General features: G+C 59.2%; 2 non-coding genes across 2 annotated transcripts; one reads left to right on the forward strand and one right to left on the reverse strand.

The window, feature by feature from the left end:
* The first annotated feature begins 64 nt into the window (after positions 1-64).
* Positions 65-137, forward strand: TRNAK-UUU (transfer RNA lysine (anticodon UUU)). Its single transcript has one exon. It is a non-coding gene; the product is annotated as a tRNA-Lys (tRNA).
* A 517-nt stretch (positions 138-654) lies between these two features.
* On the reverse strand, positions 655-727 carry TRNAK-UUU (transfer RNA lysine (anticodon UUU)). Its single transcript has one exon. It is a non-coding gene; the product is annotated as a tRNA-Lys (tRNA).
* Between the last annotated feature and the right edge of the window lie 5343 nt (positions 728-6070).

The raw sequence follows: 6070 nt of genomic DNA on the forward strand, positions 1-6070 counted from the left end.
CCCCCTCCTCGCGCTTCCCGGCTGGTGATGTTCCTAAGGGAGGCCGCGGCGTTGTGATTTCAGAGCCCGGATAGCTCAGTCGGTAGAGCATCAGACTTTTAATCTGAGGGTCCAGGGTTCAAGTCCCTGTTCGGGCGATACATTTTTAGTTTCTTTTTCCTTTATTTTCTTTTCCCTCTCCTCTCCACTCCTCTCTTTGTCTTTTCTTCCTCTTCTTCTCATCTACCCCTCTCCTCTCTTTCTTTTTTACTCCTCTTCAACTCCTCTCTTCCTCTTTTAATCCTCCTCTTCTCCTCTCCTCCCTTTCTCTTTTATTCCTCTTCTTCTTCTCGTCTACTCCTCTCCTCTTTTTTCTTCCTTTTCTCTTCTTCTCTCTTTCTCTTTTATTCCTCTTCTTCTTCTTTTCTCCTCTCCCCACCTTTCTTTTATTTTTCTCTCCCTCTCCCCTCCCTCTCTTCTCTTTTTCCTCTCCTTTCTTTCTCCTCTCCTCTCTTTCTCCTCTCCTCTTTTTTTTCCTTCTCTTTCTCCTCCCCTCTTCCTTTTCGTTTCTTATTTTTCATTTTATTCTGCGCCGCAAAAACCAGCTCCCTCCACGGAAACAGAAAAGGCTTTTAGACTAAACGTATAGGGGAAAAAAAGAAAAAAAAGTAGTATCGCCCGAACAGGGACTTGAACCCTGGACCCTCAGATTAAAAGTCTGATGCTCTACCGACTGAGCTATCCGGGCTCTGACGTCTGTGTTTGCTCCGACCAATTATGTCCCTGAGCTGCCTACATCACTATTTACAATATCTACAGCCTGTCCCCGGGTACCCCTGGGTTGGAAGGGACTTCAAATCCCATCCAGTCCCACCCCTGCCATGGGCAGGGACACCTCCCACTGCATCAGGGGTTCCAAGCCCCATCCAACCTGGCCTTGAACCCCTCCAGGGATGGGGCAGCCACCACTGCTCTGGGCAACCTGTTCCATGGTCTCCTCACCCTCTCAGGAAAACGTTTCTCCCTAAGATCTCATCTCAATCTTCCTTCTTGCAGCTGAAAACCATTCCCCTTCATCCTATCCCTGCCCCTCCCTAATTAAGAGCCCCTCCCCAGCTTTTCTGGAGCCCCTTTCAGCACTGGAAGCTGCTCTAAGGTCTCCCTGGAGCCTTCTCTTCTCCAGGCTGAACAACCCCAGCTCTCTCAGCCTGTCCTCATAGCAGAGGTTCTCCAGCCCTTGGATCATCTCTGTGGTCTCCTCTGGACTCGCTCCAACAGCTCCATCTCCTCCCTTTGCTGAGGACTCCAGGGCTGGATGCATCACTCCAGGTGAGGTCCCACAGGAGAGGAGCAGAGGGACAGAATCCCCTTCCTCGCCCTGCTGGTCCCACTTCTTCTGGTGCAGCCACTGGTGGATACTCGGAGGTGTTTGATTAGTTGAATTTCCTCAGGTGACCTGCAGCCCCGCTTGCAGCTCATCCCATGGGCGATGTTTCTTATCATAGAATCATAGAATCATAGAATAACCAGGTTGGAAGAAACCCACCAGATCACCAAGTAGGTTTTGCAGGCAGCCGTGATGTGGATTTCGGTCATTTTTCCATCAGAGCCTGGTGGGAAGCGGGACCTAGAGATGCTCAGCCACATCGGGGTCACTCTGTGGTGCATCCCACAACCACATCCATCCTCCCATTTCCTGAGGATCTTCAAGGGAAAAAGGATGATGGAGTAATCCTGTATCACCGCTAAACCCAAACCACAGGCGCGGAGGCCGGCTGGGTTGTGCCCTGCAGCCCTCCCAGCGCGGCTCTCGGCTCTCCAGTGGATTTTATCCTCGTCTGCTAGAGCCTGGCAGGGCCAGCTGCCTGTAAAAACAAATTACAGCGACCGCTGCAGTGGCTCCAGCACATCTGCTGCCCACAAACAGGCTTCTTTGGCAGCTTCTGCCTCTGCTCTCCTGGCTTCTGTGGGTCTGAGGGCGTCCCCATCCAACTGGGGGGGTGCTCTGGGGAACTAGTGGGGTGCTGTGGGGTGTCTCAGCACCCTCCTCAGCTCCCTATAGGGCTCCAGAGAAGCAAAAGTGCCTCTGGAGGTGCCCAGCCCTGTAGGAAGCGGTGGGAGGTGGGTGCAGGTGGGGACTCCAAGGATGAGATTGGAGACTTTGGGGAAGGTGGAGGCCAGAGTAGCAGAGCAGGAGGGGCTCTTCACCCTCCAACTGTCCTGTCGAGGGGGATGCAGGATGGGGGGGGATGCAGGGGGCACCCCAGGGGCTTGGTGGGGGGAGCTGGGAGCATCCTGGGGGTACGCAGGGGAAAGAAAGGGGGGCTCTGAGGGAGATGCGGGGTGGGGGCGCATCCCAAGGGGCTCAGTAGGGGATGCTGGGACCATCCTAGGACCACAGAGAGGGAAGAAAGGGGGTCACGGAGGGCGATGTGGGATGGGAGGATGCAGGGAGCACCTCAGGGGGCTCCGTGACAGCAGCTGGGAGCATCCTGGAGACACGTAGGGGGAAGCTGGGGGACACACGGGGGTCAAGGTGGAGTTGATGTGAGGTGAGAGGAGATAGGGGGGCATCCCGAGATCTTGGTGGGGGGAGTTGGGAGCATCCCGGGGCCATGTAGGGGGAATCAGAGGGGGACACTAGGGGCAGGGTGTGGATGTTGTGGGATGGGAGGGTGAGGGGGGCATCTGCAGAGGCTCAGTAGGAGAAGCTGAGACCATCCTAGGGCCACAGAGAGGGAAGAAAGGGGGTCATGGAGTGTGATGTGGGATAGGAGGATGCAGTGAGCATCTCGGGGGGCTCAGTGATGGCAGCTGGGACCATCCTAGAGCCACAGAGAGGGACAAAAGGGGGTCATGGAGTGTGATGTGGGATAGGAGGATGCACTGAGCATCCCGAGAGGCTCATTGGTGGCAGCTGGGAGCATCCTGGAACCTCATATATAGAAGGAAGGAGGTCACAGAGGGCGATGAGGGATAGGGGGATGCAGTGAGCATCCCGGGGGGCTCAGTGATGGCAGCTGGGACCATCCTAGGGCTACAGAGAAGGAAGAGAGGGGGTCATGGAGGGCAATGTGGAATAGCAGGATGCATGGAGCATCCCGGGGGGGCTCAGTGGCGGCAGCTGGGAGCATCCTAGGACCACATACATGTAAGGAAGGGGGTCACGGAGGGCGATGCGGGCTGGGGGGATGCGGGGGGCATCCCGAGCGGCTTCGCAGGGGATGCTGTGAGCATCCTAGGGCCAGGCAGGGGGAAGCCAGGGGGGGACCCCCCGATGTGGGCAGGAGACCCGCCCCGCCTGGCCGCGGTCCCCGGGCCCCCGTGCAATGCTCCGGGCTGCCGGGAGATGGCCCCGCGCCGTGCGGCTCCCCTCCATTGTCCGCTGGGCTCCCTCCCTCCCGACTTTTCCCTTCCCTCCCTTCTCTCCCTCCCTCCCTCCCTCCCTCCTTCCCCGCCGCCGCCGCGGCGCGGCCCCAGCCCGCAGGAGCGGAGCAGGTAGGGATGAGCCCCGGGGGGATGGAGTTGGGGGGGGGGGGTGGGGGTCGGAGGGACCGGAGGAGGGGGGGAACAAGCCGGTTCCGCCGGTGAACAGCCCATTCTGCGGTTTACCCCGTCAAGCAAAGCCTTATTTTGATCCCTCTCGCCCCGCGGGGATGCGGGAGAGCGGGGATGCTGCGAGCCCTTCTCCCGACAATTCCATCCCGGCCTTGGGTTTAAATCCCAGGGTTTAAATCCCCTCCAAACCCCGAGGGATGGGGGGGGTCCCGGGCGCTGCACCCTCCCCCCCCCACCACCCCAGGGCAGAGAGCGGGGATCTGGTGCTTTAGGATGCACCAAAAAGGGGGAGGGAGGAGGAAAGTTGGGTTGTTTTGATGAGCAGAACAATGAAACCCGTCAAATAGCAAAGTTGCCCAGCAGGCAAGCGGGGAGGCAGGGCTGGGGGTTTGGGCTCCTTTCCATCTAGTCAGAGTCCCCCCCCACCCCAGGCCGGGACAGGGATGAGGACAGGGACAGGTCCCACCAAATCCAAGGCGCAGGAATGAGCTCAGGGTCCAGTTCTTGGTGCAAAGAAAGCACTTGGGAGGATGCTGGGCGTGCTGCGATGCTCCCTCTGCTCCTGCGGGGTTGTGCTCTGGATCCTGAACTTGCAGGAATGCTCCTGCATGTTTTTAAGCAGCCAACTCCAGCGATCTGCAAGCTTTTACACCTAAATATTGACTTAACCGCAGCTCTTCGCGTGCGTAAGGCCGAGCGTGGATGCAATTGTTCACAGGAGCTGGGCCGAGGTGGGCTAGCACCAGTGTAAGCGAGAAAAATCAATGTTTTCCACCCAAATTGGGAGGGATGGGGTGAGAGGGAGCTGTGGGGTGAGCAAAACCTGCCTGGGAAACGGGGTGACCTGGCTCTCCTGGGCTAACTGCCCCGGTGAGGCGCCAGCCCCACCTCGTGCCGGGAGCACCCTCTGAAATCCTGAGTGAAGCGAGGGCGAGGAGAGGATCCGTGCCGCTGCTGGGAGCCAAAAAGAGCTGCTTTTCCAGCCCAGCAGCCAGGCGCCAGCTCTCCTTGCTTGCTGCAGTGTAAGTAGGTGTTTTCTCTGTGTGTGTGTGTGCAAGCGTTGCCTGGATGCACGATGAGGATGTGTGCACAGCCGGTGCAGGCTGGCACTGGGTGCAGAGGAGGTGTGCGAGGCTGGTACCAGCATTCTTATGGTCCTGAGCCATGGGGAAGCATCCGTGGCCCTGTCCCAAGATGTTTCCCTGCGTGTCGAGCGCTCTGTGTGCGTCTGTGGCATGTCCTTGGGCTGCAAAGTGTAAATCCTCCAGCTGAAGGACCTGGTTCCCATTGGAAACTGGGCTGGGGCTGCACCCCACCAGGGCGCTGTGGGCACGGGGGGCACCCAGGCTGCTGCATAGAATCGTGGAATGGTTTGGGCTGGAAGGGGCGTCAAAGCCCATCCAGTTCCAACCCCTGATGGGCAGGGTCGCTTCCCGCTGAACCAGGCTGCTCCTAAGCGCACCTGAACCCCATAGGTTCACCCGTGGGAGCATCTGGGTGCGAGGAGCCCCCGTGGCAGCAGGGAACAGCCCTGCTGAGCATGTGGCACGGGTGCAGCCGCAATCACAGCAGCAGGATCCGTCCCTTGGGGCTCACCCAGGCCGCTGGGCAATGGGCAGCGTGGGCAGGGAGGGTGGCACCGCTGCTGTTTGCCAGCCCCTCCCAGCTCTGCCGCGCAGGCTGGACTCTCCCCTTGGATGCTGGTGCAGCCAAGATGTCACGCTTTACACCTCTCAGCTGTTTTGAGCATGTACAGGGCTCCAGCCCCTCTTGCCTGGCTGTGTCTTGCTGCTGGTGGGTGCACGTACACCCGTGCCATCGCGCAGCCGGCCGCGCCGCAGAGGAAGCTGAGATTTGCATAGCAGCCGAGCGCCAGAGGTGCTGCGCTCGGGGAGAAAACCCACCAGCAGCACCATCTGGGGGCACAGCACCCGGAAAACCTTCCCCTGGGGATGGGTGCTGGGTGCTGGAGCAGCAAGGGTTGAATAATTCGGAAAGCCCGACCTCGGGTGGGCCCTGGGGTCATGGAACAGAGGAGGCGTGGGGCGTCTTGGCTCCGCTGTCAGCTGCTGCGTGGGAATGCCGGGGAGGATGCAGCAGTGGGTGGCTTGGTGGAAAGGTCCCACTCTCGCTTTTTCCCCCTGTCGCTTCGCAGGTGCCGGGTGAGATTCAGCGTCTCGGGTGCAGCCGAGCGTGCGGCTGTCACACCTCGCTGCCAAGGGGGGCTCTGACATCCCCCACCCACGCCGGAGACCCACCCCACGGTCTCCTCCGTTGTCCCCTTTGCAGACGGGCGCTGGGTGATGCTTCAGCCGAGCTCCCTCTTTCAGCTTTCCCATCCCAATCCCAACCCATCTTCCCGGGGCAGGATTTCCTCCCAAGGGTGGAAATACGTAGAAAAACGATGGAAGAGCCCTTGGCATTGGCCGGCTTCACATCCTGCCTCCTCTAGAGAGCTTGGACCCAGCTGGATTTTTTTGCTCTGCTTCTAATAGGAGTCGTATCGGCTTGAAGAGGAAGAAACTCCTCGTGC

Source organism: Phaenicophaeus curvirostris, chromosome 24 (assembly GCF_032191515.1).
Source record: "Phaenicophaeus curvirostris isolate KB17595 chromosome 24, BPBGC_Pcur_1.0, whole genome shotgun sequence".
Lineage (NCBI taxonomy): Eukaryota > Metazoa > Chordata > Aves > Cuculiformes > Cuculidae > Phaenicophaeus > Phaenicophaeus curvirostris.